This window comes from Trachymyrmex cornetzi, unplaced genomic scaffold, assembly GCF_001594075.2.
Source record: "Trachymyrmex cornetzi isolate Tcor2-1 unplaced genomic scaffold, Tcor1.1 scaffold73, whole genome shotgun sequence".
Classification (NCBI taxonomy): domain Eukaryota; kingdom Metazoa; phylum Arthropoda; class Insecta; order Hymenoptera; family Formicidae; genus Trachymyrmex; species Trachymyrmex cornetzi.
In genome coordinates this window covers 93,902-105,735 of record NW_017300059.1, presented here as the reverse complement: position 1 = coordinate 105,735, position 11,834 = coordinate 93,902, and positions in this window count along the sequence as shown.

The window sequence follows — 11,834 nt, the reverse complement described above, 5'->3', positions numbered from 1 at the left end:
ATATATTTATTTATTTTCATTATACTTTTAAAATATTTTAATATATACATTATTTATGATTACGTCATTCTTAAAAAGTGACGTCACTATCATTGTTGAAAAATATAATTATATCATTTTAAACAGAAAACGAAGAGATATAAAAGATATTAGATAAAAAGATGTAACTAAAAGAAATTTAATTTTTATATGGATACTTGAAGTGAAAGGAAGAAAAAAGAAAAAGAGGATCAATTCTTTTTTTTCCTTTTTATTTTTATCTTTCGAAATTGTTTTAAAAAATTAAAAAATTCAATTAGAGAAACGCACTTCTTTCTAACTTCATTTGCGATTTTTGACCTTCACGTCGACAGATGGAACTTTTATACTAAAGTACTCTGTGGAATAAAGTAAAGCATAGAGTCGAGAGAGCAATGAAGAATAAAGCGGTAGCATGATACACCACGATAAAGACCTGACAAGAGAAGAGAGGGCCATCGGTTAATCCGCAAGACTGCCGACCGCAGAAGATGAATGTTCGATGCGCAAACCACCTGCTTTGACGGCAAGCGTTAAATCCGTAAAACCCCACTGAATATTCGGCGAATCCGTGAAATGCCCGCAGTGCTCGGTTGGGGCGATCAGAACAATTGGCAGGCCGCCAAATGAAATGTATATCCGGCATAACCCTCTCTATATCTGCACACGGGTTTTTGACGTGGTTTCTTAAATCTTTGTCGTAACACGAGAATATGTGAAGATCGTTTATTGCATATCAGCGACACTTATCTTTATATACCTACTGCACGCCATAAATATTCTAACACAATCTGCATATATGCAATGTTTACAATTAGTACAAAATTACAATTAGTATATTATTGTTTTCAGAGACAGCAATATTCCTTACACAATATTTATATCCGAGAAAACCTATGAAAAAAAATTTTCCTATAACGCTGCCTCGCAAAGTTGATTTCTTGAGAAATTAATTTAAATGAGCATGTTGCACTTATCTTTATCTGATTAAATAAAATAATATATGTTAATACAAATAGAAGATATACAAGTAATGAATTTGCGTAAACGAAATCGTAAAAATAATATAATTGTATACTTATCGTTATTCTTTATTTTTCTCTTTTTTATTTAGTGATAACAACTAATAGTCTTTGATTCTTGGATTTAAAATTAACTTTAAAAGAAGAACGATTGAGAAAGATATTATAGTTCTTGTATTATTTTGAAACTCATACTATTCCGAGTCTTTATTATAGTCAGTAAAGAATATTAGTCATTGCAGCATACAAATTTTTTTAAATATTTTAATAAATTAAATCATACTCTTATCAAATTATTTTATATGTTATAAATATGTTAATAATATAAGCAAATACCTCGTAAAATATTTGCTTATTTCATAAATTTTGACTTATTCGAAATATGTTAGAAAGACCTTTCTTGTCTCGCATCAGAATTTGATTTTATAAATTTCGATTTCGCACAGATCCAAATTTAGTTCAACCTAACGTAGCAGGTCTCGAGAAAATTTGTCGGAATTGCATAAGTCAATGACAGATGTGATCGTGCTAATCCACCATTATCGTTAGCAATGATCAGTTCGATCCTGAATACGGCCCTTTGTATTCGCAAAGCTTAGGGATGGACGTTAGAATCGGGCTCAATGCTTTTTCAGTAATCGTATGAGTCACGGAGTCGACGTGATCTCACTATGAATAAGATGAAAAGTCATCCATTAGATATTCACTCCATATTTATATTTTGAATTATTTTATTATAGTTTGTATACAAATTAAAAAATGCAGCCTCTTTATCTGTATTTGAGAAATAATCACCTAAAAAGTCAAATAAATCTTTTAAATAAACCAACGTTTTTAGTTGGATCTTGAAATTTTTTTCGAAAGTCTTTTTGTGATAATTCTTTGTTTCAATAAACATTTTATATTGAATAAATTAGCTTAAATGTTTATAATATACAAGGTTAAATTAATTACATTAATAAACTCTTAAAAATGTCTCACTACGGATTAATTTTTGTAACAAAATAGATCTAAGTAATTTCTATCCTTTTTTTTTTGTATTGCAATTCTCCATTTACTTCTTTAGTTATGCTAAACTTAGAGTTAAATCAGAATAGAAGAAATATGGTCTTCTATTACAGTGAGATATATTTATTTTATGCTACACGATTCTAAACCTCTCCTGCTTGAGAAACAGCGGAGTGAATTGTAGAATAGATCAATACGGACGATGATCCTCCGTGGCTTACCGCGTAGTGCAGGATCAAACATTGGCGTCCTTGCTGTAACCAGCGACCAGGCAGTAACAAAGGGTCCATGGCCCTAAGGGATTTCTGCGTTTTGTCCTCCGAGGATTGTCAGTTTTACCCTCGTCCATATTCAGGGGCTGAACGTTTAAATTATTCATAAACAGTCAAGTGATTTGTAAAATATGACTTACTATTGTGTTCGACAATTTTCACACTTAATTTAATTCGGTTATCGTTCAGATCGACATTTTCATATATTTACATTTTGCAGATTTATATAAACAATTAAATAAGTTTTATATAGAAAAATTGATGAAGGAACGGGAAAATGTAAACGTATATTAATAATGTTTTGAGAATATAATGGTGACAATATAAAGTTAACATAATTTTTAATTACTTTTTTATATGTTTGTTAATTACTTTACAAATAGAAACAATATTAAATAATTTTTTTATTAACAATTATTACTTTTCTATTAAATAGATTATATTTTATATCTATAAACTGATTTTTTCAAAGTTTTTAAAATATTGCTTTTTCATTTTTAAATTTTTAATTGCCACACGTTTTACATCTGACTGACAAAAGATAAGATACAATTTCTACAACAATGTAAATCTTTATGTAGCCATTTTTCGAACTTTGTATTATAACATTAATATATGATAATGATGATGATAACACTTGATGACGATAATGATATAATCATTATTGTTATCATATATTACCTACATTATTACATATTTTTCGTTATTGTGAATATGAAATGTGTAGAATGGTATATTTATTTGAAGATAACAATTGATTTAACAATATTACGTCATCTGAATACATACATATACATATATATATATATATAATATTAAATAAATAGAATTAAAATACATTCAATCGAACATTATAATAATTATAATCATCGAATAAATATCGGCCAAAATTATTAATAAATGGTGAAGCATGCGATATTCTAAAAATTTTAGCATTTATATATTTTTATTTAAAATATAAATTATTACACATACCTATACGGCACAGATTATTCCAATGTTGTTACAGCAGCATTGCAATATTCCAGCAATATTGCAGTAACATTATAAACGTTTGCAATGTTGCTGCAAGCTTTTGTATAAGACATATATGTAAATTGCAGTTTACTTTCCATGATGCACTCTACATAAATGTGCCTATTTAACATACGCGAATGTGAATTAATTAAAACTATATATACATTATATACCGTTAATGTAGTATTTACTACGAGTATTTACATTTCACTTTTAACGACGCACTTTGCATGAATATATCCCCATGCAGAGCTGACATCGTATCAGTTAAGCTACCCCTAGCTAGCTGGTGATCTAATTTAATTGACACCATAATAGCGAGTCTGTATGGCCGTTAGACTCTTCGAGGCACACGGTCTTCATACCGAGGGATGAAAATATAAGGGCGGTTAGCTACAGCGAGACGCGTGGGGCGAAGACAATTGAATTTCATGGGGGTTTGGCCGCTTAACCAGCTAATTGGTTTGTTCATGTTACTGAAAGTGTATAACTTTTCCCGCCGTGGCGCCACGCCGTGCCTGACCACTTTGTCCAGTGTGTTTGTCGATTCTCTCAAATTATGCAGTAATTGCTCGAATAATTTTTGATCAATATCGAATATATTTTTAGAACTTTTTATGGCAAGATTGAAATTATTTCTGATAACAAATTTTAATCGTTTTAATGTTCAACAATTAATATTTAATTAAACTTTTATTAAATTTAAAAATAAGATTTGAATTTATCTTGACAAGTATTATAAAATTAAGAATACCAGTAAACATAAATTGTTAAATGTATTATATCGTCGCGTTATGTGTTTATTAATAGTTAAAAAATTATTCTTTAAAAGAGTTTTATATGAAACTATAATTTCCCTTAATCGACTTTGTATGAAGATTTTTTATTTATTCTTTTTCAAATTTGATGTATTAGCGTGGTGGCCTTCTGAATACTTAAAGGAAGAGTCATATTTGCTAGAATGATGTAATCGGTCCACGAAGAAAATCCGCTTCTGTGCGAAATGCCGGCGAGGTAAATGAATTCCGTCTTTCCCGTTGGTCTTCCGCAAGCCATGGGAAGAGAGAAACCGTGAACCCTTTACGGCGCTTTCATGAAGTGAATATTTAACTTTACGTCTTGCGGGTTAAAAATGCTGACCTGCAATGCGCGCGGCAGAGGTTTAAAAAGTTGCCGAAGCACGACGGTAAAAGATAACGGCTTATAAAACTTCCGAAAGTTTCGTCGAAGTAGGTACACGCAGACTTGCCCGACGGAATTGTTTTCTCAATTAAGAAGTTCTTAGCGCTGTTTGATGTGCGATCCTTATCCACAACTCGTATAGGCGCGAATATGAGTTAATCGTCGATTTTTCAATTGATCTAAAGAAGTAAATAAAATATGAATAATTATCACATAATGATTATGTTATAAATGTAATCTGTAAAAATAGATTTAACTTACAAAAAAAAAATTATGTATGCTCTTTAAAATAAAAAAATACACAGGCTTTATAATTTTCTAAAATTCAACAGTACTCTCCATTCATTTTTTGCAAAATATAGATAATTATAAAATCATTCTGTTTTTCTTGCAGTTTAGGAAATTAAAAGGAAATGAAATAAAAGTAAAAAAATAATATAAATAAAATAAAAGTAAAGCAAAGTAAAATAAATTAACTTGTTTTCAATTTTTAAAAACAAAAAGTTCTAATAATAGCATTCAAAATTGATCAAACGTTCAAATAATTACATAATTCGAACTAGGTCAAATAATCTAGAAATTAATTATTATATCATCTTTCTATTTGACCTTTTTCGACCCTCTTAGAATCCAACTCTAAAATTCATTAATAATAAAACATTCTGTAAGTAGAACCGACTACCCTGTCGCCTCGAGGTAGACGTCACAATTGAAAATCTAACTCGGTAGGAATCAAAGCTTACCGAACGCGAAATTTGCCTGCAATCGTAATGAAGATTCGCGGGCGTCGACGAGATTGCCTGATGCCGTATGTCAAAGGGAATGCAATATAGCGTCGTCTCGCAGAAGCGATGCCTGATTAGCGATTATAATATTTCGACGCCGACCTGACGACCCCCAAACCAATGGCAGCGCCCAGCGAATCGCACGGATTGCAATATTAAAGACGGAATTAATGAAATCGTAGCCGAGGCACCCGGCGCAGTCGGTCGGTTTATTAGCTTTTAATAAAGAAAACGTTGTAAGTTTCCGCCAAAGCCGAGAAGAGAGGAAATCCTCACGGCTGGAGCTTTAATCTGTTCCTTAGTTGCGCTAGTTTCCTTTGATCTTCACTGAAAATTCGCCCGGAGCAGTGGTGCGGCGCACATAAACAGGACTTGGTTAGAAAGCCGGTTAAAAAGTCAAATAACGCATCGACGGATCGAGGTGTGTTAATCAAAGCTACGCTTCTTCTTTCCCGGATACCGCGAGCAAGGATTCTCGTAGAACGTTGCGAATTATTTATCCAAAGGTGCGCTCTCTATCGCACGGCGGTATATTGCTATTAATATTTTACGTAGGTATAGCTACCAATATTTTATGTGATTGCATCGGCAAAAGAAAGCACAGACAGTTGCTGAAATTTTTTAACAAGGATGAGTTTATTCGTAATAATTTAGAGAGGAAAAAAGAAGGTAAAATATCGAAAAAGTATTATTAAACCGAATTCAATGTGAATGCAAAAAGTATTTATACAGGAAAGATTTTTATTAAAAAAAGCCTTATTTAGAAAAGAAATATTGACATTTTAGAAAATAAATATTAATTAGTAATTTCTTAACGAGTACGTTCTGTCCTAATATAAGTAAAAAATCTTTGTAAAAATAAGCGTGTTTATGATATTCAAAGCTAAACTTCTTGACTGTACAAATACTTAATTTTTGCACTCACTATAGATGCTCATATCGGATAGCGTTTTTTTTTATATAAAGAAAGAAAAAGAAAAAATAATTGATGAAATATGGGATACGAATTTAAATATGCAAACATAAGTTTCAAGAAAATTCTGTTAAAAATTTTTTTATTTTTGGTGATACATTCTTTTAGCGTTATTTACAACTTATTATTATTATTTAAATATATTATAAATTAATATTTATAAATTTAATATCAATTTAACAAGCTTAAAAAAGTACATAAAATAAATTCAGAATATAAAGACAGACGTTAGAATATCGGGCGATGATTGAAAAAAGTCAACGTTGACAAAAAGAATGTCGATATCCGTCCGTAAGAAAAGGAAGTTGACTCTTGATGTTTCCAAGTGCAAGATGGTAAGAAAAAAAAAAAAACAAGAACCCAGAGAAAGAAATGAGAAAAGCAAGCAAATCGGTGAAAGCTCCGGAAAAGCGGGGGAGAGAGAGAGAACGATAAAATACAGGAACGCGATCGAGTGGAGGGAACACGAGCTACGGGAGGATGTAAAGGAAGGAGCAATGCTGTAGGTAGATAGGTAGGAGAAGAATGCCGATGGCAGCGCGTCGTAAATTCCTGCGAACAGCCCGGCGTAAAATATAGAGGTGGCTACATTCTGCATATGTCATCCGTGCTCTTTCTCGCCCATCGCTCGCGCGCACGTGTTAACGCGCGCGTCCTCGCACGAAGAAAGAGGGATGAGAGGCCGAAGATGGTGGGGCGTGAAGGGGTAGAAGTACCGGGGGTGCGGAACTTTGGAAGCGAGCGAAGCGCTGGGTAGCGAGGGAGGAAGATGGAAAAGGAAGAGGAGCGAGCGCGAAGGAGCGAGGAAAGCAAATCGCGAGAGGACGTTTTGTACGCGAGAGAGCACATGCTCGGTGGGAGAGCGAAGCGGAAGGAAGATGAAGGGGGAGGGTACGCGGCTGCATCGGCGGGGGCGAAACGCATTGGGGAGGACAGGACAAGATGGGCCGCGCGAAAACGAGGACGAGATATCGGAAGGTGGGTGCAGGATGGATGGACGGACGCGTGGAAAGCGCGTACGAAATTTGTTTGCCCTTTTCGGCGGGAGAGACCGCGCGCCGGCTCGTATCGATTCGACACCATCGTTCAGATATTAACGTTCCGGAGGAGTAAATTCCGAAATTCAGCATAGCGGGGGAGAGGAAAGAGTCTTGCCGCGAGGACTATTTGATTTTGGAGATGTGTGGAAAATTAATGTGTCAAACAGAGAAGACTCTCAGAAGGAATTGTACGATTCTAATCTTCTACCTGACCCACTTTTAATCATTCTTGAGCACTTAAGCTTCTGTGTGTACTGGAGTATTCCGACATGAATATATGTATGCGTGTAATTACTTATTGTAACCATGTCTCACGGTTGTCTTAATTTTTTTTAATAACGTGAGATCTTATATTGGAATATAGTACAATTAAATATCTATATTTTGTACCAATTTATATCTACGTATTTATACGGTTTATACTCGTGTCCCATATTACTTATTGATAATGAGTCATTATTCTTATAGCTTTATTTATATAATTTGTTTTATATATGTATATATAATTTTGTCTCCTTTTCGTATATTCTGCTCATAATATAATTGTCATTTACAAAATTTAGTAAAATGATTTCCAAACTTAAATAAGTCAGCAGAATTTTGGATGATTCTAATTCCGATTCTAATGTAATTTACACTTAGTTAAATCTAACAGTGATTTGTTTCGTTACGTTTAAAAACATTGTTTCCACAATATATATATCACTAACGCAACTTTTTATTTTGAATCTAAATGTGAAAGTACTCTTTTTACATTGAAAATTTATTTTCATGAAAAACTCGTTTGTATTTCCACACAATTATAAATAGACAAATATTATATATAAAATACATATATAATACCACGATATTATATAACATACAAAATTATATTCAAGTTTTAAAAATATAGGAAAGAAAATTTTGAATAAATAGTTCTTGTGTCAAACTATCTAAACTTTAAATAATCATTTCTATTAAATCACAATTATTAAAATATTTTTACACACCTATTAAAAAATTTTCTCAAATAATTAAAAGTTATTCGGAACAAGAATAGAACTAATCATACATCAGAATCTCAATAAAAATGAAGCAACATATTTTGAGAACATATTAATTTTATCTTCAAGTTTATGTCCTAGACACGATGCTCGACATCGCTGAAAGGATTAATCACGAAGACGTTTCGGAATAAGACTTTGTCGGGCGTGCCTTTTGACGTGGAACTATTATCGTTTCTTCAATTCTAATCGTACATTTCGCGGGCTCGACTTTGGCTTGGAAAAATGTAGAGCACGTTGACGTGGGAGCCAGGGAAGAGAGACGAGAGGATATCGAACCGACGAGGCCAGAGAGGCGGAGTTGCCACGCCGGGTTACCATGGAAACGTGACACTCTCTTTCGGGCTTTTCGAGCTTTTCGAGCTTTTCGACCCGTTCGCTCGCGCTAACCATCGCGCGCTATCCGTTTTCGTTATGCAACACCCCGATATAACCATCAGGCACGATTTCCTCTTCAACGAAAAAAAGTAGTTAGTCATCGCGTCCGACCACTTACAAACGTATTGCAAACTGTCCTTTGCAATATTAAATTTATTTAATGGAAATATATGATAGATACAAAAGAGTATCAACTTCATTACGGAGATACAAAAGAGTTCGATTTGGAAATTATTAGATATTGAAAAGGAACAAGATATTTGCGATATATCAAAAAGTACATTTGAATAATTTTGCAAAATTGAAAACAAAATTATCTTGATTATATTTGTATTCGTATTAAAAAAATACTAGTGATTTTCGATAAAATAAAAAATTTTTCCTTTTCTAATATTATTCAGTTAAATTAATTCCTTAGAACGCGCTTAAAGAAAAAAAAGATAAAAAAGAGCGTCAGAAGAAGCTAATTTATTTCTTGATGCATGTATACATTATTAACTCCGTACAAAATAAAATTTCAAATTTCTGACATTGTATAATGTGAGATCCGCTAAAGAAGATGGCAAACTATTATAAATACATATTTTATACTCTTAGATTAAATCCTTCAAAAGCATGCTATTATTCTCTCTCTCTCTCTCTCTCTCTCCCCTCTCTTTCCTGGTTGCCTCGAGATTCCGCAAAATCAAATACTATATACAACCGGAATGGAAGGATTAAGGGTTAAGGGTTAAGATCCGCTGCACTGCGTGCCTGAAATTGCGCGGGGGTGGCTCTCGAGCCACCGCGGGTCGACCGTGCGAAACGCGACGAAAGCCGTCGATGTCTCTCTCCTGATGGTGCGAGATTGCGACTGCCACGTTGGTCCGAGGTCGAGGAACGTAGCGAGTTTAATTTCGTTGAGTGCACCCCCGACGACTGATCCGGTTGTCCCCCGCATGTGTGCGAACACACGTGTGTGGGAGTAGTGTGTATACGCGTGCGTGGTCGGGAGCCGAGTACCGTAAGAGAGAATCGAAATGAACGCGTTTGTGCGACACGTGGGTGTATGCCATAACAATCCTTAGGTCTACGTGTACTTGTACGCGGTAGCGAAGAGATAGATTCTGCGTCTGTATTCTAAATTCCGTGTTAAATACAAATATTTTTACCGATTTGCAAGACTCTCCTTAATTACAGTCAGATTCGACGGATTCGAAAGTGAAGGCTTTATCGCGCGAAGTTTTTGAGAAACGATCGAATAACAATGCTCATTCAACTGCATTTATCACACCATATCGTTCAGTTGTTACAATTGATATAACTAAAAAATTGTCATGTATTAGTTGCTTGCAGTAAAGGAATAGAAACATAAAGAGCAAGAGTAAGAACATACTTTTATTCCTTTGCAATTAATTATTACACCAGAATTGCATTTCAAAATTAATATTACAAACTTTTAATAATTCAACATGTTAAAATTTTTTTAGTTGTGTTGTTATTGTAGCAAATAACCGATCTTTACTTAATCGACTTTGTTTCTTGAAAATTCTAAATATAAAATTAATTGTTAATTTAATAACTAAACATATTTAATCATATTTAGTAGGCAGTATTTCAGTAAATGACAACCGTGCCCAAAAATTCCTTCATCATTTGATATTAAATAATTCTATAACAGCGTGGGAGAGAGTTGTCCTTTTTAGTTCATCATCCAGTACCTAAAAAAAACAAAGCGCGACTTCTGATGCATATTGCTTGCATGCATCTCTACATATAACGACACCGTATTTAAATACATGTAGTAAACAGAGCAAATTCATACGGACGTGCTGACTGAATATACAGAAAGAGTCAGACTCATATAGCGATATACGTGAATACGTGAGACCAAATATGTATAGGGTAGGATCAAGTGTATGTTCTACATGTACACGTGTATATGAACGTATATACAAGCCATTCGCAAATGCTCTTTTCGATGCGAACCGCAAACAATGTGCGCGCCATGTATTTTACATGTAACGAGCTTTGTTCCCCGATGCAAAATCTAAAAAAAACCGATTAATTTTTTACTTTCGGGGTATAGCCGAGTATATAACGATTTTATTCAGTGTACGAAAGCGTTCTATGCGTGCATAGATATGATAAAAAGAGAGACATATTTGTGACTGAATTTGCAGTTCTCTCTTTGAAGTTCACTCGTATATAAAAAACAGGTGTCAATTCTGTAATCCTGCAACTGTAATCTGGTTGATTTCTATTATTATTATTATGGCCGACATGGTTTTTGCATGAAAAATCCGTTTACTAAAATCGCACAAAGTTTCCATGCAGCCGGCATGCATTTTTCAGCAACGGGAATAAAATACAAGACAGCAGATCCACGCGCGCGCGTAAAAGCGTGCGCGTAGACAAGCGGCCGGGTTAGATAACACACAGAGAAATGGCCCGTAGCAGTGATTCACCTAGCTACAATAAAAATATGTCTCGCTCTCCAGCTTCAGCCAGAATCAACCCCTGTCGAGCAGGATAGTGGGAGGTGGTGGTGGCGGCGGCGGCGGCGGCGACGGCGGCGGCGACGGTGGTGGCTTAAACCACCCTGTACACGCCCGGCGCCCGAGGGGTAGGTTGGACTTGGGTTGGCCGACCAGCCAGCCCGTGGCCGCCATTATTGACCATCGGTCTTGATTAGCGCTTGATACTATCCCGTTCTGTGTGTTTCTTGCGGAACCTTCGACGCCCGCGGAAGTTCCGACGCGCTTTTTCTCGCGCCGTCCTGTCAGCCCTTTCTGCCGCCGCGTTATTAATAATATGGCCGTATGATTTATCGTTCGCGTTAGACGTAAATAGGTTAAAGCATTTGCTCGGGTATTCTCATCGTGTAGATACTATACTACGCGTCAACTGTAATCTTGAAAAAATTAGGCAAGTGAAATTCGAAATTGAGAGACTCTTCTTCTATTTTGGTAAAGCGTTTTAAATACATATTTTAAAAAATGAAGGTTTTCATGTAATATGTAACCTAAAATATGCGTAAATAAAATGATAATAATATATAAATGATATGTGACATATAAATCTTATTTTTGAAAATATTTTAAAAATAAATTTGAA